General features: G+C 36.6%; 1 long non-coding RNA gene and 1 pseudogene across 2 annotated transcripts; both read right to left on the minus strand.

Annotated features, from left to right (window-relative positions):
- Positions 1 to 3663: 3663 nt before the first annotated feature.
- On the minus strand, positions 3664 to 8224 carry LOC145576353 (uncharacterized). The gene is made up of 3 exons (XR_014098369.1): positions 8013 to 8224; positions 7823 to 7918; positions 3664 to 3797 (listed from the first exon to the last, which is right to left on the minus strand). It is a non-coding gene; the product is annotated as an uncharacterized LOC145576353 (long non-coding RNA).
- Positions 8225 to 11017: 2793 nt separating this feature from the next.
- LOC145575245 (uncharacterized) lies at positions 11018 to 12817 on the minus strand (annotated as a pseudogene). Its single transcript, XR_014098261.1, has 3 exons — positions 12599 to 12817; positions 12470 to 12517; positions 11018 to 11528 (listed from the first exon to the last, which is right to left on the minus strand). The product of XR_014098261.1 is annotated as an uncharacterized LOC145575245 (transcript).
- Between the last annotated feature and the right edge of the window lie 11698 nt (positions 12818 to 24515).

Below are 24515 nucleotides of genomic sequence, written 5' to 3' on the forward strand. Positions count from 1 at the left end.
TACCTAAGTCCTCTAACTAAAGTAGATAGGGAAGTAGGGTCGATCTCCACAGGGAAACAAGTCTTTTTATTCCTAATTAAATAATTATAATCTAAATTATTGAGTAACCAAATTGTTGTTTTTAATATGAAATTATACTAAGAAGATTAAGTTTATGGAGAAAACAAATAATAATAAAAACCTAGGGCATAGGTTCACTAATAAACAATATTCCAGGGTGAAACATAATAATCAATCATCAATACATTAATTAATCAGATTATAAAGGGCTTTCGCTACGTATTATAATCACAGAGTTAATTTACCGGTATTAAATCTCATTTCTCGAATCTCGACCTAACCATTTATAAATTAGTCTGCCTATTGAAACTAAGCCTTAACATCAATTCTCATCTCTCGAATCTCAAATTAATATTGCTAAACTCATGCATAAAAGATCTGCGCAAATCTAGTCACAGACTATTAAAACAATCAATGGGAAATTAATATAGCATTGATAATTAACAATAATAAATTACCCCTTCATAATATTTATTAGATCCCCATAAACCCTAGAAAGAAACTACTCAGACATAATTAATAGTAAACTAAATAAAGCAATTAAATAAAGCATTAAAGAGAAATCAAAGACAAATGTGTCACTCAATTATCCAAGATCATATAGAGAAAGAGAGTAAAAGTTTGAGTTAAGGGAGAAAAGAAATTGATCTAAGGAAAATTGTCTCACGCAATGAACCTTGATGATTAAAACTAAACAAACAAAAGAGTATTTATACTACTCCTAAAGAATCCTAAGTTAAAACAAACTAAAAACGACGTAAGAAAACTCTTCAGAGACACGCGCCCGGTCGGGCGAAGGGCCGCCCGGTCGGGCCCGCCTTTTCGTCAGGTCTTCAAATCTCGCGCCCGGTCGGGCGCGACTTTTTTCCACTTCAAATGCCTTCTCGCGCCCGGTCGGGCGCGTGTCCGGGCGGATTGTTGTTTCGCCCCGCCCGGCCGGGCGCGCCTTCGGGCGAAGCACTTGGACCGGGCCTTGGACTTCAATTAGGCCCCTATTCTTCGGCCAATCTGGATTTCCTCTTCGGGTCTTGAATACTTGGTCCAAATGCCCCGGTATCACATAAACCGAGCCCTTAATCACCGGCTTGATTACTCTAACCGATCTTGGGCTACGAAAGACGGTCGTGCTTCTCCAATGCTCATAGTTGCTCCATAAAATCCCGGAAAAATGCTCCAAGGGTGCAATTTCCTACAAAACTCAAGCAATACTACGAAAACACTAGAAAACACCAATTAGTAATAAAAGTGGCTCAAAAGAGCCAAAAACACTACTAATTATGACCAAGGGACGGGGGTAAATATATATATAAAATAGACTCATCAGTGGCTACCTACATAATACAAAAAACTCGATCAATATTATACATGTTAACCATGCTAAGTCACATCTTGGATATTAGTTCATAAGACATGTACCTCTATCACACGAGTGCTTTGTGTTGCCTCCATGGTCGTCTTCAGTTGCATTCCTTGAAATGCCTCCACGTCACCGGTCATATGTGGTAGTAATTTGGCGAGATAAGCTTTCACCTCCATTGCCACACGTTGATCCAACCTCTCTTGAATCCTCTCTTCAATCCTCTCTTAAATCTTCTCTTCAACCTTTTCATCTAGCCTCGCCTCAAATTCTTGAGTTAGGGTAGCTTTCATTGATTCTAACTCTTCCAATGAGCATCCACCTTGGCCGGATGATTTACCCTTTCTATGTCCCTTCCCAAATACTTGTGTGTGACTAACTCCAACCCCACACCTTCCTAGTCCTTTTACATGCCCGCGGTGATCCATTTTTCCTAAAGCCTTGTTCAGGGCATCCATACCAATACCTTCACTTGAATCGTTTCCTTCAGCATTCTTTTCCAAGTTTTCCAACTATTAACAAAATAAACGTAAATAAACATATTATACAGCAAGAGAGTTACATAATGAGATTCCAAGAAAATTTCATAATTTGGCAGAACCTTAACACTAAACTGATCAGATCTGATTGGCTCAAAATTTTCAGCCAAAACCTGAACTGATCAGAATCGATCTGAATTGATCCGAACTGATCAGAACTTAAATTCCAGCCAACAACTGAACTGATCAGCTCTCAAATTTCTGCCACAACATGAACTGCTCAGCTCAAGAATTTCAGACCAAATCAGAACTGATTAGAACTGATCAGTTCAATAATTGCTTCAAAAAGATGAACTGATCAGAAGAGTTTGTTAATGATCAGAGCCAAAATTTTCAGCAAAAACATCCCCTGATCAGAACAGTTCAGTTCTTATTTGTTCTGATCAGTTCCTAACTGTTCTGATCAGTTCGGATCAGTTCTGAACTGTTATGATCAGTTCTAACTGTTCTGATCAGTTCTGATCAGTTCAGTTCTATACTTTTCTGCTCAGTCCTGATCTGATCTGATCAGAACAGTTCGGAACTGATCAAAACAAATCAGAACTGAACTGATCAGAACAGATCAGAACTGATCAGAACAGTTCAGAAATGCTCAGAACAGTTCAGAACTGATAGGAACTGATCAGAACACTTAGGAACTGATCAAAACAAATCAGAACTGATCAGCTCAAACAATGCAGCCCTAACCTGAACTGAACAGAACAGTTCAGAACAGATCACAACAGTTTGGAACTGATCAGAACTGATCAGCTATAAATTTACAGCCCAAACATGAACTGATCGGAACAGATCAGCACTGATCAGAACTGATCAGCTCAAAAATTACAGCCAAAACCTGAACAACACTTACAATAGCACTGGCTATTTGCTGGGTCTCGGTATTCTTCGGGTCTATAGCCCACGATCCATCTGCGCGACGAGTTTGACGGGCCAAAATCCACCACGTAGACCGGTTTTTAAGCTTTTCACTCATTACACTGCTTGTCGTGGAATCTGTTGTGCTTGAGCTTGAAGATTCTGCTGGAATTCTGTTGGTCTTACTCCAATCAACTCGAGCCCTCTCATAACTCTTGGAGCCTAGATGGTGGCGATGCTTATTATTCTTTGCATTTTCCTTGCCTTTTTCACTCAAAGCCTGTTACAAATGGAAAAGCTAGTGTAAGCAGTGTTATAGTTGAAATGAAGTATGTGGAAATTACTTTCATAATTGCACACCTTAAATTCATCTGTATTGCAATATGTCTCAAACTCTTTCCATTGCTCTTCTGTGATGTATCCTTCATAAATCTCCCAGGGCTTAATGTTTGCACTTGGTGAGTCAGGCGGAGGTGCTGTTTCCCTAGTAATGAATCGCGAAATTAACCAAGACTTGTGCTTCCTAAATCTAGCACCAACATCTTCGTGGAACTTCTTCTCTTTAATACCCTTGGGATCATCAATGTGGAACTTCCGCTACAAAATTAGAGTTTGTTAATATTTAGAATTAATTATAAGTATCATTAAATTTTGATCACTAACCATATTTATATCTTAATTACCTTACTCTCCTCCCACAAGTTTTGCTTTTGAACTTTATCATAATTCGGATATCCCTTCACATTAATGTTAACTCTTTGAGCACAATTACCAATTTGCTTCCCATAGGCAGCTTCCCACTTTCCCGTAGGCATGTCAAACTCATCAAATTCGAGGAACATGGGTGTAGTTGTTTGGACTGCTTTAGATGGGCCTCGTCCTTTTCTTGTAAATGACTTTCCGTGGGAAGTGGAGACATCCATGTCGCCAGATTGTTCATGTCCATCACGATCACCTTTGTTTTCTTCCATTGTAGTAGCCTACACCTACACAAAGAATGAAATTAATAAGAATTGGAATCAAAATCATAACATTAAAATTATATTAATGTAAAAACTATACAATAAAGTAACTAATGATTTAAATATATACCAATTTAATAAATTCAATATTTATAGCCAAAAATACAAATATATTGTTAAAGGAATACAATAACACAAACCTCGACTGTAGATATAGGAACCACTTCCCCTTCCTCACGATCATACTCTTCATCATCAACAATATCTTCCCCTTCTTGTAGAGGTTGCACTCCCATTGTCAAAGGCGGGATGTCATCGAATTGGTCATACTCTTCTTCGTCCACAACATCTTCCACACCCACAATTTTTCGCTTGCCTTCAACTACAACACGCCATTGCAGATCTATATTATCCTTGATGTAGAATACTTGTTTCGCTTGTGAGGCTAATACAAAAGGCTCTTCACCATCAATGTATCGACTAGAGTCAACCAAGGTGAATCCAAATAACTCATCGGTTTTCATACCACGACGGTTATCAACCCATGTGCAACGGAATAAAGGAATTGTGAAATCAACATAATCCAACTCCCAAATTTCTTGAATGACACCGTAATATGCCTGTGTAGCTTCAACTGGCCTTGTATCCCTAGAGCTTGAGTATTCAGTAGAAGATGCAACCACGACAACACCACTATTTTGTTGCACACTTTTTTCATCCTGACGACAAGTGGCAAAAGTAAATCCATTGATATCGTAACCCTCATAAGTATAAACAAGTGGTTGTGGACCTCGTGAAAGCCACTTGATCGTTTCTGAAACATTCTCATTTCTACTCAATTCAAGCTTCACTTGGCCTTCAAACCACTCAACAAAGTGGCGATTATGCTCCTGCATCAACGCGTAGGAGCTGATCTTGGGATTGTGAATTTTCAACTCATTAAGGTGTTTTTCAATGTATGGATGAACTGCAGATAGATTTTGAAGCACAAATCGGTGGGCTTTCTTATATCGATCAAGTGGAGGCTTAACCAATTTCCGACCTACTGTACCCTTCCCTTGAAGTCTTCCCTCGTGACGAGAAGTTGGAATCCCAATTTCCTTAGCCTTAGCTAAAAACACTGAACAATAGTTCCCTGCTTCCTCGGCTATGGTTCCTTTAACGATGCTCCCTTCGGGATTTGCTCTGTTTTTTGCCTTATCTGCCAAAGTACCCATTTGCCTCTCATAAGGGTACATCCAACGCATAAATACAGGACCACACTCCTTTATCTCACGAGGCAAGTGCATAACAAGGTGAACCATTATGTCAAAAAAAGAAGGAGGAAAATACATCTCGAATTTGCATAATGTTTCAACAATATCATATTCCATATCGTCAAGTTTTTTTGGATCTATCACCTTACTGCAAATTGCATTGAAAAACAAGCAAAGCTTCACAACAGCATGCCTAACATGTTTTGGCAAAAGGCCTCGGAGTGCAATTGGCATAAACACTTGCATCATCACATGACAGTCATGGACTTCATACCAACAACTTTCTTATCAGTAGTAGAAACAAAACGCCCTATGTTCGATGAATACCCCGTCGGCACCTTGATTCCTTTCAAACACTCACAAAAGATCCTTTTTTCTTCTCTAGACAATGTATAACACGCATGGGGCAAAAATGCTTTTTTCGTTGTGTTATTATCCTCGGGCCATAGCTTAGGTCGAATTTTGGCTTTCTTCATGTCTCTACGCACATTATCACCATCCTTTGTCTTCCCTTTGATATTCAACAAAGTCCCAATTAGTGCCTCACAAACGTTTTTTTCAATATGCATAACATCAAGACAATGTCGAACCGACAAGTGCTTCCAATAAGGCAGATCCCACAACTTAGACACTTTTTTCCACAACACACCCTTCTTCGATTTTTCTCTGTGCATCTTACCGAAGATTGTCTTAACATTCTTAATTTTCTCATACACTTCAATTCCTATCAATGGCTCACGACTCACTCCATTCTCAACATGCCCGTTGAATTGTTGTCTCATCTTCCGGTATGGGTGATTTCGACGAAGTGATCGTCTAGTATGCATATACACATTCTTGCCACAATGCTTCAAGCGTGTAATTTCCATGTCATCCTCACAAATAGGGCATGGTTTTTCTCCTTTAACTTTGTACCCTGACAAATTTCCATACGCAGGGAAATCATTTATGGTACAAAACACCATGGCTCTTAATCGAAAATTTGTACCTGAAAGAGCATCAAATGTCACAACACCTTCATCCCACAAACTGTTTCAAATCGTCAATAAGGGGCTCCAAATAAACATCTATCTCATGGCCAGGTTGTTTAGGACCTGGGATTAGAAGTGATAACATGATGTACTTGCGCTTCATGCACAACCAAGGAGGTAGGTTGTATATTGACAGAAGAACGGGCCATGTACTATGTTGACTACTAAGAGTGCTAAATGGATTCATCCCATCCGTACTTAATGCCAGTCTTATGTTCCTCGGCTCCTTCCCGAATTCTGGAAATGTCTTGTCAATGTTTTTCCATTGCAATGAATCAGCCGGGTGTCTAATCAACCCATCTTTCTTCCTCTCATTTTCATGCCACACCAATTTTTTCGCTTCATCCTTAATTGAGAACAGGCGCTTCAACCTTGGTATTATGGGAAGATACCATACTACCTTGGCTGGTGGCCACTTCAAGGGATCCTTATTTGAGCCCTCTCGCTTGTATCGTGACACGCCACACTTTGGGCAAGCATCCAATTTTGCATTCTCCTTTCGATATAGCACACAATCATTCGGACAAGCATGGATTTTGGAGTACTCTAAACCCAATGGACACATCAATTTCTTCGCATAGTAAGTCGACTTAGGAATGTCATTTCCTTCTGGAAACATATCAGAGAGGGTTTCCAACAACAAAGTGAAACTAGTGTTGGTCCACCCGCTCTTCGCTTTCAAGTTGTACAATGTTAGAATCCCAGAAAGCTTGGAATACTTAGAACAACCAGGGTACAACGGTGTCTCAGCTTCTTTCGACACATTCTCATATATATGAGAATCTTCATTAACATGATCACCTAACCCGTCTATCATCTCATCTATCCTATCTTCCTCCATGTCATCATTAGAACCCACTTCATTATCCTCAAAACCATTTGGCTCAAATTCATCAGCTTCATTGCCATTGCCGTTAATAGAAGAACAATTATCCATGGGAGGAAATTTTTCACCATGCCAATACCAAATATTGTAGTCTGGCATAAACCCACGAATAATCAAATGGTCCTCTATTTTCTTAATGTCTTCCCACCTTTTCACATTGTTACAATCACGACAAGGGCAGAAAATAGGTCTTGCTTTGGTTAGCCTTTGTTCAACCAGAGTACTCCATTGGTGTTGCACTGCGACTCTACAGAACTCTTTGACCCCGTCTAAGTATTCCGGTGTGGTTCGAGAAGCATTATACATCCAACGACGGTCCATTTCTAACAATGTATGATTAAATCCCAAGAAAGAAATTATATTCAACATCACATATCAACATACTCCAAATGCATGATTTCAAAGGTCCTTATCGCTCCAACCTAACCCATCCTTGGAAGTGTATTCCCACTAGAAAATGGTTGACCACTTTTCGGACCTAAAGAAATTTCGGCAGCATTTCCCTACGGTTCTCCAAGTACACGACGTAATTGATTTCTTAATTACGTATGTACCCAGAGAACACATTACGGAATGCTTACACGAAATTACCTTTACTTCCGAAAAACAATCAACCATTTACATCCTAAGTGAGAATACAATTCCAAGAACAGTCCCAAACGAGGACTATTCAATATTTACTCCTAATGAGTAAATCTTGAACGGGTATCTAGGCATATGAAGATATAATGCATTATAAATATTAACACAACAAAAATTGACAAAATATTAGACAAAAAAAAAAAGAAAAAAAAAACAAATTTGAATTTGCAGAAAGTTGGAAGTAAATTAAACAAAACAAAAAAAACAAACTACAAATCAATTAATTAATCATACCAAATTGTCACCAAGAAATCAAGCTGCTTCAATGGAGTTGAGGGAGCTGAGGACCGAGGTACTCCTAAAACATCAATTTCAATTCACTCCCATTTCCTAGCAAAATCAAGAATCAATTTAAACATGTAAAATTAATCATTAATTTGGGGAAAAAAACCTATAATTAAGCAATTGCAATTAAGCAACTTACAGGAAACAAGGGTTAAGAAATTGGGGAACTCCGAGTGCCCTTCAATGGAGAACTCAGTGCGCTTCAATGGAGAACTCCGAGTGCCCTTCAATGGAGAACTCCGACTGCCCTTCAATGGAGAACTCCGACTGCCCTTCAATGGAGAACTCAGTGCGCTTCAATGGAGAACTCAGACCGAGCTTCAATGGAGAACTTAGACCGAGCTTCAATGGAGAACTCAGTGCGCTTCAATGGAGAATCAGACAAAGCTTCAATGGAGAACTCAGACCGCGCATTAATGGAGAACTCAGAGTGTGAGAGTGCGCTTTAATGGAAAACTCAAGAGTGCGCTTTAATGGAAAACTCAAGGGTGCGCAACAATGGAGGAGGAGTGGAGGTGAGGACGAGGACGAGGGAGGTGGGAGGTGCGCTTCAATGAGGTTGAGGGAGGTGGGAGGTGAGGACGCGGGAGAGCTGAGAGTGAGAAAGGGGAAAGTGAAAATAAAATAGGGTTTACTTTGAAATCTTATTCGTAACGGGCAAGACTAGTTAGTTACGACTAGTTAGTTATTTGTAACGGGCAGAACAACGTCAGTTACTAATAATAACTTATTCGTAACGGGCAGAGATGTTGGTTACGATTAGTTGATTATTCGTAACGGGCAGAATATTAAAATGTAGTTGATTGTGATGCATTATGGGTCACATTTTAAAAGGAAGCCTTTTTAAAGAATGAGCAATTATGTTAGCTAGCTTGTTTACTCAAAATTGGGCAGCCCATATCTATTCACCAAGTGGATGATAAACAGCAGCAACTAAGAATTTACTTTCAACCCATATTAATGGCCCAACCCATATTAAACTTAAGCAAGCACTAGTCCGTCAGATCCCAAATCATATAATAGTTCAACATATGCACACACTATACGCCAGATTAGGAAATTAGCTTGTACTTCCTCCACACTAAATAATGTTACAAACATAAAACAAATCACATGATTAAATGGTACAAATCCGGTTATGATACTACAATACCATTATTTTTTAGGAAAGACTCTCAATACTAAACACAACCGATGTTTGAAACCATCATCACAGTCCTATAAGTATTGTAGCTGAAGTGGTTATTCATTTCAACCAACAATTGATCAACTCTATTTATCTGCAACACAGAAGACAAAGATCATTACTCATTTATCATAAACAGAAACCCTACCTATAAAAAACCATACATGCTCTGTTCGACAAAACAATGAGGAACTCACTCGTTTTTGGGTGACTATAAATGACCCCGAACAAGAATTTGATTTCAACACATACACATAGCCGGAGGAGCAACATTTTATAACAGTCAGTGATGTAATGGTTTTATGACTTCGATTTAACTGCAAAGAAGGAACACCAAAATTATTAAGTCAGGTTAAATCCATGACACTATCCACCATATAAAGTCATGAGTAACAACAAACTTAAACTCACATGCGACACAGCAGAAAACAGACGACAACAACCACCCCGAAGAAAAACAGTCATTAGAGCCAATACAAGGGAAATGACTTCAGTACCAATAACAGGTCCCCGAATCTTGACAAACAACGGCAAACAACATATGGATCAGTTTTGGTCACAAGGACCCACCTTCATCACTAACAAAATATTTTGGAACTCACCGAAATGAATGTGTACTTTGCAACCCGGCAACCACCTGAATTGGAGTCCATCCACCAAAGGAGTTCAGTCACCTAAAAGATAATCCACAAATCACATTATAGGCTAAACAAAAATATTTGAATTAGTACATATTGATTTCATTGTTGTATTATCTTTCACATACCCACCTACAATTAAGGATAACCAGTTAACACAATAACAATACATTGTAAATGATTAGTCAGATAATACAAGAAAAGTACGTACCTCCTTATTTGTTCCATTGTCAAAGCTGCAACTGCAAGTAAACCCACAAAACCACTGGTATTCTGAAAGAAAATCATCGACTGGCCACTGGATTTACATTGCCATAAGACAGATGCATATGGTTCCACATCCCGTGACCAATACTGTCTTAGGTTCTTAGTGATTGAAATGCGCCTAGCTGTCGGGTTCTTCCTTTTACAAACCCTACCTACTCTCACCCGCTGATCAACAATATATAAAATTCAGCAACCTCAATGGTGACAAAACTAACCACCTATATCAGTTACTTTAGAATTCATATACCTCGGTTTGCTCTACAGGCCCATCTGTGTCCCTAGCCACTCTCGGATGTTTTTCACCATAGGCCACATCCAAGGTCTGCAATACAATAAAGTACCATCAGGGTATCACACAAACATACATCAAAAGCCACACACACAAACATAAAAGCATGCCTAATCAATTGAAGCTTACCCCTAGTAGCCCAAAGTCACCACCATATACTACAAGAAAAAGGGGAATTAGCGACTAACCAAAGTAGTTGCAAATCCGTCGCAAAAATGGATTTGCGACAGATTTGCAACTACTTTGGTTAGTCGCTAAAGACCTCGTCACAAATCCATTTTTACGACTACTTTTTGAATAGTCGCAACTTTAGCGACGGATTTGCAACGGCTTTGCAACTGCCATTTAGCGACTAAATTTAAAATTTTAGCAACTAAATCATTGTCCGTCGTAAAATATTTGCGACGGATTAGCGACTACGGAGACCAATGTTTTAAGACTACGAATACCAATATTTTGCAATGGATTAGCGACTACAAGACCAAACTTTTGCGACTACGAGACCAAACTTTTACGACTACAGAGACTAATTTTTTTTGTGACAAATTAGCAACTATTGAGACCAATTATTTTGCAACTAACCAATTAGTCTCTAAAACAAATCTATAGTCACTAAATTTTTGCGACTAACTATCAATATTTGGATACCATAATTAACAACGACCAATATCAATCACAAAAAAAAGGTACCCACGCATAAATTCAAATAACTAAAATGTAAATTTCATTCAAACATCCAAAATATCATCAATTTTGTATCAATATAATAAAAAACAATATTCTATGCCATATGACTAATTGTTTCAAAAATCACCTCCCACATTAAGGAAGCTACTTCCAATAAGAACTAATGAAGATATACAAATATGCCTCCAAAAACTAAAGATCAGTTGTTCATAAAATTACAACCAAGAAAATAAAAATCACTTAGTTGCATCACGAGAACGAGTTGTATTATTTTTGTGGGTTTTTCTTTCTGGTCCATACTTGCTTTAGGCATCTCTTTGATCAGCACATGATATTGATTTATTATCTCGACATATGTGCTGCTCCTCCGTGGATGATCTAATCGTTCAGAACTCAATCTAGATCCGCTTCTTAATTGTGGTGATTTCTCAACAACAGATAAACTTTTTAAGATGTTTTTATGTACTTTGGATAAAGCTCCAAGTCGCAATGATTTCCACCTTTAACCCATAATGGCTCATACTTTTCTTTATAATTCTCCCACAGTTGCTTACCATGAGACCAATCAACCACATCATCAGATGTCCCCTGCAGCACCAACAAATGTAAGTATATCATCATCTTCTCATACAAGTATAAATGAGTTGGCAGGTTAGCACATGGTTGTCTATTTTTGAAATAGAATTGAACAATGAGATAGATGTGAGTACCTGATCAAATTTAGATAGATCATTACATTCATGTTCATATGTGATAAATTTTCTGTCAATGAGGTGGATATGCAACTAGGATGAAATACTACACCAAGAGTCTAGTAAAATCTTGACAGTAAAAGGATGCTTCACAATCATCAGTCAATAAATATAGGATATGACTAGATTTGGGGATAGCAAAAGATCATAGTGTTATACCATACACCCTTGTACTCCCAGCGTCACTCAATAAATCTAAACTACCTCCCTAATTAAAATCAATAGCATGGTCAAGTAACAAAGAAAATCACCATGGAATTTGATACATGAACTGCAGTTTTGTAAAGTGTGCGCCTTACTCTCAGCATCTACTCCCTTTCCCAACCCCAACCCACACAAAAAGAAAAGAATAAAAAGGTTTAACAGAATTTCTTGACACTCTAAAATAACAAGCCGTAACATAATGTATTTTCACTAAATAGTTTAGATTTTGATTATTCAAGGTTCCTTCTTGCACTCAATCAAAAATTAGAACTTTAGAAGAAAGTTATGTTGGGGATCAAAGAGGGCAGAGAAGAGCCAAATGGTAAGCCTAAATAGCCACCTTTGCAATATGTCTACACTTAGGAGGAATCTTGACTTGCACTAGTGTAAGAACAACAGTTGACCATTCCATACGGCATCAACGGTCTAATGTAAAGGTACCCTTATATTATTACAATTCGATTTATAAGCACAAAGCACAATTCAAGCAAACAATTAAATGCAGCCTATGCAAGAACCTCATGTAGTATGACATCAAAATTTCAAATTGTTGATGAGTCAGAAGATACTTACATGAATTACTAAAACAGGGCAACTGACCAACGATATTTTGTCAATATTCTGCATTACAAAGAAATAAAGTTAGAAAGCTTGCACATGTGTATCAAAGCTGCTTGTCAGTCAACAAACACATTAACCCACCTTATATATGTCAAATCAATATGATCTCTTTACTAGATACATAACCCATAAGCCAGACATAATTGGACTATGAAGCACAACAGCTCTTAATTTTGGTAATTGAGTAGCTAAATCTAATGTAGGCCCACTTCCAACAGATTGCCCATATAATATAACATCTTCCTCCTTCACTCCATATCTTTCCACAAGACATCTATATACAGCCTCTATGTCTGCATAAGTATTCTGCTCATTAGGTTGCAAGAACATAAGAAAATAGAATTATATCTTCATTTGTGGAATATGTTAGATCAAAATCATAATTCATCTATACAAGGTAAACAAAAAGGGGCAGTACTTGGTGATGCAATAACATACCTTGCCTGTAGACTGTTCATACCCAGAATAATCATATCTGCAAAGCAACAATAAAACTACGTAGTAAAAAGGATCAACCTACAATCATAAGCTAATTAACTGTTCAGCAAATTCAAACAGACAGTGATCATGGATCAAAACAGCTCAAAGTAATGTCACCATCAAACCCGATAAGGGATACATCAATTAGGACAATAATTCCAAATATTAATATTCAGTTTATAAACTAATAGTGACTACAAGAAATATTAATCTTTCCCTCTCATGAACAATAATCTTTTCTTCTCGTGAACATTAATCTTTCCCTATCAAATAGTGACTACAAGAAATATCTAATTGATGAGGGGGCTATTTCTTCTTAGTATAGTTCAGATTACCTTTATTGGTGAGAAGTGTTAAAGGGTGTAGAATATTAATCTTAAGTAGTTGAGATAAATAGAGTATTTGAAAGTGATAAATAAATATTAATCAGCAGCAAAGAGCAGCCACGCATATAGCAGCCTTGCATTCACACCCCATTGCTGAACCTGCTCCTCCCTCACGCTTATTCCAGCGACCACCCACAACCATTGTCACGGCAACCAAGCAGCATAAATTTATAGGCCTAGAAACAAAATACAATCAGAACAAAACCAGAATTAAATGGAGTTCGAGCAAACCTCAATACCCTCCATCCATTGATTACCGGGAAATTCCCTGTTTCTCATGGTGAGAAACAAAATTTGTTTCTCATGATGGCATTTTCGTGAACAAATCAACAACTTTTTCAATATTGTGGGCTCCACAATTGAATAAAGTTGTTGATTTATTCACAAAAATGCCCCCAAGAGAAACGAATTCGTTTCTCACGGTGAGAAACTGGGGCTTCCTCTTGATTACCCCATTACAATTAGAACTAAATCTAACCAATCAACCCCCTTTCTTCAGAAAATATATATTTAACAACTAATAGGGAGAAAAAAAAAAAGGTTGGATTAATCAGACTTAAGATTTTTATATTGAAAATAATTAGGGCGTTTTGCATAATCAGTCAATTTTGAATGATTTTTCATTAATTGATTTCAATTAAACCATGGAAACCAGATTAAATAAAAAATTGGACAAAAAAATCAATGATAACCCTAAAATTCGCATTTGACAAATTACGGTAAGTGAAATATGGAATGGACTGTAGGAAGGGGAAGCATGCGTCAGGCATTTAAACTAACCTGTGAGGAGAAGTGGTGGCGCAGCAGCGGCCGATGAAGAGCGACGGTGACGGGTTGATTCTCTGAACTTGGCCTTCTGCGTTTTATGATTTTTGTTTTTTGTTTTTTTTTTTTTTTTTTTTTGAAAGAAGCATTTTATGTTTTTTGAGGAAGAAGAGTCTGTATCGATGAATATCGACTTAAGGAATAAGGAGTGATTAAGTTACTTCTTTTATATTTTTATATTTTTTATTTTTTTTTTGGCAACACCTTGTTATGCTAAGGTTTTTTTATTTCTTTTTTAATAATTTCCTTAAAACAATGGCAGGGACTACCGAGTTAGTCGCAATATTAATCACAAATTATAAATCCCATCAAAAAAATTATCAATAAAAAAAAAGTTTCAAAATAACTAACCCCAGCAGCTATAATTTAGTTGTAAAAATTCTATGAGCGTTGTAAATTAGCCAACTACTGAAAAATCAGTTGCAAAATTTGCGACTACTCGTCTCTTTCAGTCGCAAAAAACATTTTTTTGCGATTGAATGTTATGTTAGTCGCAAATTAGCGACCGCATAGCACCTACTGCAAAATCAGTTGCAAAATTTGCAACTACCCGTCCCTTTCCGTCGCAAAAACATTTTTTGCGACTGAATATTATGTTAGTCGCAATTATCAGTCGCAAATTAGCGACCACATAACAATTACTGTAAAATCAGTTGCAAAATTTGTGACTATCCGTCTCTTTCCGTCGCAAAAATATTTTTTGCGACTGAATATTAGGGTAGTCGCAAATTTCAGTTGCTAATTCCCCTTTTTCTTGTAGTAATCCGGCAAGCGATCAGCCTTCACAGCCCTTCCAATCTGCCCCATGCTCCACACTTCCAACCTTGGAAATACGCCCCATTGAACAGGTTGCCTATCAAGCCGATCCAAATACATCACCTACAACAATGGTTTTATAAATTTAATAACATAACAGTTAAGGTCCAGGTTATTGAAGACTAATAATTTCGAAAATACTGTACCACAACAAAGATGAGGCAACCACCGCAACCACTAGCATACCCATGAGAGTAGAATCTTCTTGCAAAAGTAGCTACACTATCCATAAGCTTATTCAACACAAGGGTGCACTAGTCATACTCAGCTGCTCAACTGGCACATGTCAATGAAGGGACAAGATCTGAAGCCAACCTAGAGGACTTGTAGGGCATAACAACATCTCCAATGATAGTAATAAAAACATCTTAAACTTATCTGCTTCGTGTTCCTGACAATCCCCCTCCACCCTTTCCATTAATTTGCTATTCACGGGGATTCCTGCAGACTTATATTGTTGACCGGTTTTGCTTGATTTACTAATCCATGATTTACCATACCGAGTCATTATCTCATTCATCTTCGCCATTCTCTCCTCTGACAATGATTTGTAAGTTGGAACAGCAATCCCCCTATTGGGAATACCTAGGACCCAATGCACTTGGTTCTTTGACAGATTGAACAACCTGCCATCCGCACTTTTTAGTGTACAATTCAATGGATCAATACGAGTCATTGACCAATAACAAAGTTGCCTTGGAAGGTGCATGTCTCCAACGAACTGTAACAGCCTTCCAAATCCCATCTCCCCAACCCATCGAATCTTACGATCGTCGAAAGTTTGGCAAATTCTCCCAAATGTCTCAATACGACAACTTGTGTTCGGTGGCTGCATACGAGTAAGGAAAATGAAAGACTAACAACAACAACTTGGACACTAAACATCTTGTTCTACTGAGATTTTAATAAAAACAAATCTCACCCGACTACAATATCTTTCTCGGTGCTTTAACACCTCCCCTCTAGCTTTAACTTGTCCACCAACAGTTAACGAGTTATCCTAAAACACCAACAAACCAAAGAAATTCAACCACAACAAATTTTATATCATATAGCAATTAACATAATTAAATAGAATCTTGCTACCTCAAAACATAACTGGAGTTAGATTCTTGAGACGAGGTGTTGTGTATGACCCAAATTCCTGAAAACAGAACAATTCAAAATAATATGAATTCAATAGGATAATTGCCCTTAGTTTCAATTCAAGGTCATAACAAACATATACCATTTGCAAGTCATCATTCCGGCATACATTCCACTTGCGCTTTAAACCTCTCCTTCCCTCCATACGTTCTTCCTACGAAACCTTATTTTAACAATCAACCAAAGTTATCCAATGGCTGAAATTCATAAATCCTATCATTAAGTAACCAAGCATTGTACAACCATCACTGCAAAATATGGTAACAATTACATGAATTATATTGCATTACAGACACATCACATTCTTCAGCCAAAGTGTTTTTGTCTTGAAGAGTTCATTGTAAGCGATCGAGAGAAGACTTAGCAATGAAATGTGCAGCTCTATTACATACTCTAGGACAAGAACGAGAAAGTACGAAACTCAAACTTCCTCTAGCAATGCTAAGATCATCTAAAACAAGAATCTGAACAGAGGACTTTTGATTCTGTGCTCCATGGAGAAGCTTGTATCACTCCTAAGCTGAGAAATACAATAAGCATTCCCACTAATCAAACCAAGAGTGTACTTTTTCTGGATTTCAACAACTACCAATCAAATAACCTAATTGGAAAATCAAGTGAATAAATTTTTCAGATTCAACAGAACAGAAAACTTACCTTTTTTCTCGGTCTCATCTCCACCTAAATTAAATTACATCAATGATTCCAAATAATTGGTACGTTCCTCCATAAAAGTTCAGATTACTTTGAAATTGGCTACTGCTTAAAGGTGGAACTAAGCCGATTTTTGTTCAGAGAACACAAAGCCCGGGGAAGGCTGAATAAGGCCGACATTACTGAATAGGGTTATGCTTGAAGGTGGTAATGGGATCGGAAGGAAGACTGAATAAGTGGATGGAGACTTAACGACAGTCGGATTTCATTCATTTGAAAACGCGGGAAATAGAACGGAGAATCGCCAGGATTCTTTCCTGGGACCATCTTGCCCCTAATTAAATCACACGAAAAGACCTCCATGCCCTTATATTAACAACATTGTATTTTGCCCTAAAGAAGAGTTAAGAAAAGAAGGGAAACTCAGAATTTGTTCCAGCAAAATTCTAGGTTCTGTACCTAGGAGACCTATTCGAGTTCCGAGTTGAACTCAATACTATTGCACTTTATGGTAGAGTTAAACATGGAATTGATTACATGGAGTATTTGAATCGGTTTTGTTTTTAGTTTCTTTAATTTTTAGTTTCTTTTGTATTTGTATTGTGAATTTTGACCTAAGTTTTGAATTGGTTTATTTTTGTGTCATTTTGTTTCATATTCTAAATTATTTATAAATAGGTTACTTGAAATCAGGGGTTACTTATAATATGGGTTAACTGTTGAGGGGTTACTAATAGTACTGGTTACTTTAAATTAAGGGAAATTTATAATATGGGTTACTTGAAATTAGGGGTTACTTATAATAATATGGGTTACTTGTTTTTGTCTTATGTTTTGGGTATGTTATAATATGGGTTACTTGATATTAAGGGTTACTTATAATATGGGTTACTACTTGAAATTATGGGTTACTTGAAATTAGGGGTTACTTATAATATGGATTACTTGAAATTAGGGGTTACCTGAAATTAGGAGTTACCTGAAATTAGGGGTTACTTAAAATTGCGCGTGAGTGTCAGACTCCGTTATTTTTGCTGAGTTGGCAGCAGGCCACACGGTGTGGCATGCTGCACCAAAAAGGCATTGTGACAAGAATAATGCGAATTTTCACCAATCCACTATAATAAAACAACCTTCTAATCATCCTAAAAATAGGGTGGCTTGCGCACGCCATGGCTAGTAATGTAATACCCCGTATTTTTATACGTATTTTATTTTAAATAGATATTTTGTGAAGTATTTAAATAATTCTAAATGAATTATTATGGCATTTTAATTATTTATTTTAATAAGTTGGAAATATTTTATAAAAGGAAAAGTTTTATTTAATTAATTATTTTAATAAGTTTGAGAATATTTTATAAAAGGAAATTTTTATAAAAGTCAAGTTTGATTAGGAAAGGGATTAGTAAGGATAGAAAGGGAATTCAAGGGTAGGAGGGTTTCTAGAGAAACAAAGGGGTATAAGTATTCAACACATGGGCAAATTAAACTTTGCCCAGAGTGGAGAATACCCAAGGTAAATTTTCTCTCCCTTCTCTCTTATTTTCTTTTCTTTTTCTTTCTTTTTCCCCTTTCCCCTTTTTTTCGGACCACCGCCGGCCACCACCATGCCCACCGGCGGGCCACCGCGCCACCAGCAAGCGCCGGCGGCAGCAGCGGCGCCACCAGCAGCACGGCAGCAGCCGGTTGTGGTATCGTGGCTTCTGTCCAGCGACCCTATTCAAAAAAAAAAAATTATTTTTTTATTCTTTTGCTTTAATCCTAAATCTAATTATAATTATGGGTTTTGTGATGATTTTCATGATGTTTGATTGTAGGTAGTATGTAAATAAATTTTCAGATTTTAATTTTAATTAAAAAGCCCCAAATTTGAAACCCTAGGTTTGTAAAATAATTGTATATTAAAGGAATATGATTTAGGGTGGTTTAAATCTTTGATTTGAGGGTTTTAAAACATATTTACAGCAAGTTTTAATGATTTAATATTGCTGGAAATTTTGTTAGTAAGCTAAAATTAAGTTTCTTGAAGGAATTTTTGACTACCCATTATTTGGGATTAAAGTAAGGGGTTTTAAATTAATTTTCAACTTGTTTTAAATAAATTATGAGTGGTTTAATGAGAGTATATAGTGCTGGAAATTTGTGGGGAGTAGATTTTAATGCCTTGTTATAATTTTGGTTTGTAGGAGACTTCCAAGTGAGTGATTTCATATAGTCGTGGCGATTTTAAGATCGTATTCAAGGTACGTTCGCGTACTTGGTATTTATTTGGTGATATAGGAACATGCTAGGCTTTGAATAACTGATTCCAAATAGTATCATGATAGATTTTGATTGGAATTTATTATTTGGTTGATGTTGGTGATTGAATTATGAAGCACGAATTATTTGTGATGGATTAGTGAAGAGAAATAATTAATTTGGCATGTTGTGTATGAACCACACTTTTATTATTGGCATGATAGAGAGCATGTTTAATTAAACTAAATGTTTAATTTGGTTTGGAATATTAAAAAGGAATTTTATTATGGTTCATATAATTTTTATTTATGCTACAAGCATGAGGATAGAGCTATTTAAGTGTCTATGTACACGAGGAATAAATTATGTATTGGTGCCTTAGTGCACTTAAGGTGTTTTTAACACCGAGGGATAGGAATTTTGGCGCATTATGCGTTTAAGGTGTCTTTGACACCGAGGTAGATTAAAAAGGGTTCAACATTAAATATTATGTCGTCACTAAATATCCAAGAATTAAATTGGTATGTTTAATTATTTGAGTAATTATAGTGATTTATTATGATTGATTGTGTTATGGTTTGAGAGTCAACACCAAAGTTTAAAAATATGTAAACAACGTAAAGTAAAAGAGATTACGCACCAAAACTCTTGGAACGTATATACCTTGAGTATGAACATATGGGGGGAGTTATGGGGTTTTAATTTTAACCATGACTTCTATAGGGAGTACAGGACGCTGTATTTTCCTTTTATTATTATGCGCAGGAATTCCGCCACTTACGAGTGGTTCTTTTATACTGGCACGGTTAGCTCCGTGTTAGTACCCCTTTATTGGGGCAGGTTAGGGGGAAAACCCGTTCGATGCGTAATAAATGCTAAATGAATCAATTAGCTATTTAATTGAGGGTCATGTTGTATGTTGTATGCTTGTAAACAGGTGCAACAAGGTAAGTTGTGTGTTGATAGGTGAAAGCATGATAGTGTGTTTAATTACGCTTATGTTCTCAGCATTGCTGATTGTGTGTTTGTATGTTTGTTTGGCCTTGTCTTTACTTTGGCCCTATGATGACCCATTTTTAATGGAGAGTAGTGGGATCTAGTAGAGGGAAGCTTTTCAGGTGATGAAGCATATTCATGATGGGCATGAGTGAAAAGCGAATCATGCTAGTTTTCCATAAGTTTATGATGTGTTTATTGTTTTGATTATTTTATTTTATTATGCTTGTGAGACTAACGCAAAGGTTTTCAAGTTGATTTGGTTAAATAAGGGCCTACAATGGTTCCAAGTTGTAGGTTGACTTCGTTTTACTTTAGTTTGACTTTACTTTCGTTTGGTTGACTTTTTAAGTTGAATTGTTTTGAATGTTTTCAAAGATAGTCTTCCGCTGTGTGTCTTTGATAGTTGCCTTAGCCGTTTTCACGGTGGCGGTAATGTCTTAGATTTTCCTATTTCGTATTTTAAAAAAAGGGGAAACAGGTATTTTAAGGAAAAAGAATTTCTAGGGTGTTACAAGTAATCACTACTAGAAAACAGGGAAATAGCGACGGACTGGTTTCGACGGACCCATTATTCCGTCGGAAAAATCAAATTTTCCGACGGATTTTAATTCCGTCAGTTATTTCCGACGAATTTTACAAATCCGTCGAAAATCCGTCGGAAATTTCCGACGGGATAATAATCCGTCTGAAAATATGTGTTTTCCGACGGATATTTCCGTAGGAAATTACTTTTTCCGACGGATTTATAGTCCGTCGGAAATTATTTTTTTTTTTAAAAAAAAAAAGAAACTTAAAGCTTTAGAAACCCTAACAACCCCCTCTTCTCCATCAGCCGCTTTTCTTTGCTCTCCTTCTTTCTCTCCTCTTTCCTCCTATTCTCTATCTCCTCTCCTCTTCCCTCTCCGTTCTCACTCCTCTTTCCTGCTCATTCTCTCTCTGTTCTCCTCTCCTCATTCCCTCTCCGTTCTCCTTCTTTTCTCTGGTTGTGCTCTGCTCCTCGATCTATCTCGTTCTCTTCTTCTTTATCTCTCCTCCTCTATCTCGTTAACTTGCTCCTCCTCTCTAACCACTAACCACCGACATCAACAAAAACACCAACAGCACCGACATCAATAACACCATCACCGGCATCTACATCAACAACAATTTTCATTTTTTCGCCCTTTCTCTCTCTTCTCATGCAAAAAATAAAGGTTTTCAGGTCAAATTCGACCATGAAAACTCTAGATCTAGAGTTTTTATGGTCGAATTTGGTCTCTTAAACCCAATTTCGAGGTTATATATGCTTGAATTAAGGTATGTATTTTTTTTTTCAATTTTGATTTTAAGTTGTTTTGTTGGATTTTTTTTACGATTTATGGTGGTGGAAGGGTTTTGTGGGTAATGGTTAAGGATTTTAATTGATTCTTTAATTTTATTGATAATTTTTGGTGGTGACGGTGGTTATTGGTGGCCACAGTGGTGATTTTAGGTGGTTGGTAGGGGTGTTTTGCTTAGGTTGGGGGGTTCGGTCGTATCGGGCTTGGGTTAGGGTTGTAGATCTAGGTTTGGTTTGGGTTAGGTGGTGTGCGATGGTGGGGGTGGTGGGGGTGGTGGGTGGTGGGTGGTGGTGCGGGTTAGGTGGGCTGGTGCTGTGCGGTGGAGGTGGTGCTGTGGATAGGTTAGGGTTAGGAAGTGGGTATGGTTGGGGTTGACAGGGGTGTTTTGGGTGGTTGGAGGTGGTGATACGCCGTGCCGGTGGTGGCGCGGTGTATTTTTTTAATTTCTTGAATTTGTTTTACGACGGAATTTCCGTAGGAAATTTCCGACCGAATTCTAAATTCCGTCGGAAATTTCCGACGGACTTTGCCTGTGCCAAAACCTGTCTCACGACGGAAAATTCCGTCAGAATTTCCGTCGGAATAGTGTTTCCGACGGAAATTTCGTCGGAAAAGGTCACTTTTCCTACGAACGCTTTTCCGACAACCATTTCCGACGGAATTCCGTCGGAAACACCTTTTCCGACGGATTTTAAGGTGTTTTCGACGGAATTTTTCCGTCGGAAATGGGCCTATTTCTAGTAGTGAATGTCCGGGAAGCTCTTTTAGTTGGCAACATAATGAGGTTTTTTAGGGGTTAAATGTCCACACAATATTTCTAAGAATCAATTACATACTACTAAAAGCGAATAAAAAAAGACACTTGTCAATATTGCATTAAAAACTAGCTAAAGTCCCGTGCCATGCACGGTTATCTTAAATTTTATATCGAAATATTATTTTTTATATAATGTATTAACAAAAAAAATTATTTTTTACCAATGCAAATAACTTAAATTAAATCTATATCCAATACCATAGACATCAAAGTTATTACCCTTCGTGTTTTTTTTATACATACTTCATATATGTTATCAAAATAATTTTTTTAATGAAATGAATTCTATAGCCAAAAAATAAAGTTTGAGAAAAAAGAATGATAATATAACATAGGTAAATTCTAATTATATAATAGTATATATAAAAATTTACCTAGCATATTATTGAAGATATGTACAAAAATTCTAGTTAATTGTATACAGATTGAATATGATTACCAAAATGAGAAGAAAATAATATAGATTATAAATTGAGATTTTTAATTTGATATACACTTTTGTAGGTCTTATTATTTTTTTTTTTTGGTGTTCCACCCGTTTCACCCTTTTGGCTAATCCGGATTCGGATCGGAGATCAGTTCAGGGTGGTTAGGTTCCAGTCCCCTCCCGATTGTTGTTGCGGGGGATCGAACACGGGTCCTCCCATCCCTATCTACCAAGTGCAGTCTCAATCACCACTGCACCAACAACCAATTGGTAAGTCTTATTATTGTAATATACGTTGTATGTATAAGTGAATCAATTGTAATTATTTAAAATTATTTTGTTTAATAGATTTTCCTTAATAACATAGAAGACATTGCATTTATTTTTTTTAAAAAATACAGTATCCGGTGACCTAATTATATAGTATGTACTCGTATAATGTCAGTCAATGGTTTTCTGATTTGGTAAATATATACTCCCTCCGTCCCTTTATTTTTGCCCTATTGTCATTTTTTGGGTCAAACTTTGTAAACTTTGACCGTAAATTACCGTTAATGTACAAAAGATAACACAGTCATGAGTGATCTTGTTAGATTTGGCACATTGCATATTTTATTAATATTACGTTTTAATAATTTTTACGTGTATGAAAATGAAGATATGTGCGTTCTAAGTCGCGTCTTGAAAACCGTGAAAAGTCAAATGGGGCAAAAAAATAGGGATAGAGGGAGTATATGGTAAACATTTTTTTTTGAATAAATATATGGAAAATCTTGTGTATCAATGGATAATTAAAAAAATTAGATTTTGTTTTTAAAGTTGGAGGGAAAAAATAGCACCAAGAATTGACACGTGTCATTCCTGGTGTCTGTTTTAATATTATGTTATTGTTGATTTTCCCTCCAAAAGTACCTTCTTAAAATAAATCATTGTTACTTAGGGAAAAAAATCAATTACATACTATTACATACTACTAAAAGCGAATAAAAAAAGACACTTGTCAATATTGCATTAAAAATTTTCCCTCCAAAAGTACCTTCTTAAAATAAATCATTGTTACTTAGAGAAAAAAAATTGTATCTAAATTATGACATTTGTTTTATATAAAATATAATTCCTTTCCAAAAATATTAAACTGTCCATTATAACTGTTACATGTAATTTAAATATTTTCTCTTGCTTCTTTTTATTTTTAATACACACCATATTTTTAATACTCAAGTCATTCTATTTATATAATTTTTACAATATTATTTTCAAAAGTATTTAACAATCGTGCATTGCACGGGATTTAACCTAGTTTTAAAAGAATAAGACAATTAACATTAATGATGGTAAATAAGTAAATAATTAAACATTTTTGAGGGTATAATTGTTTAACATTAAATCATATAAGGAAAAGAGACCATTAACATCATATCAATAATGACATATAGGTAAACAAACATTTTAATGATATAATAGTCCTCAAACTATTCATAAGTGTTCACTCATAATTTTTAAAAGGTAGGGATAAATATAAAATACTCCGTATCACATTCGCGGGGGGGGGGGGGGGGGATTTGCTTTAGAAAATCATGACCGATTGAAAACCGGCTTTAGCAAGTTAGGTAACACGTGTCACTATTTAATTGATTTGATATTTTAATTTAATTTTTATGATTTAACTCCAAAATAAATTTATTAGAAAAAATCTCCAACTCTCTCCTCCACCAGCATTCTTGCTTGCCATCCACAATCACCGGCCACCTCCTTTCCGGCCTTTACGACTGCACCTTCATCGATACATCTCGACCGGAGCACCATCCCTCAAACACTATTTTTTGATTTTACCACCCAACTCTATCTTGGCTGGCCACACGGTATGGCCGGGGTTATTCGATCG

This window comes from Chenopodium album, chromosome 13 (genome assembly GCF_948465745.1).
Source record: "Chenopodium album chromosome 13, dcCheAlbu1.1, whole genome shotgun sequence".
NCBI lineage: Eukaryota > Viridiplantae > Streptophyta > Magnoliopsida > Caryophyllales > Amaranthaceae > Chenopodium > Chenopodium album.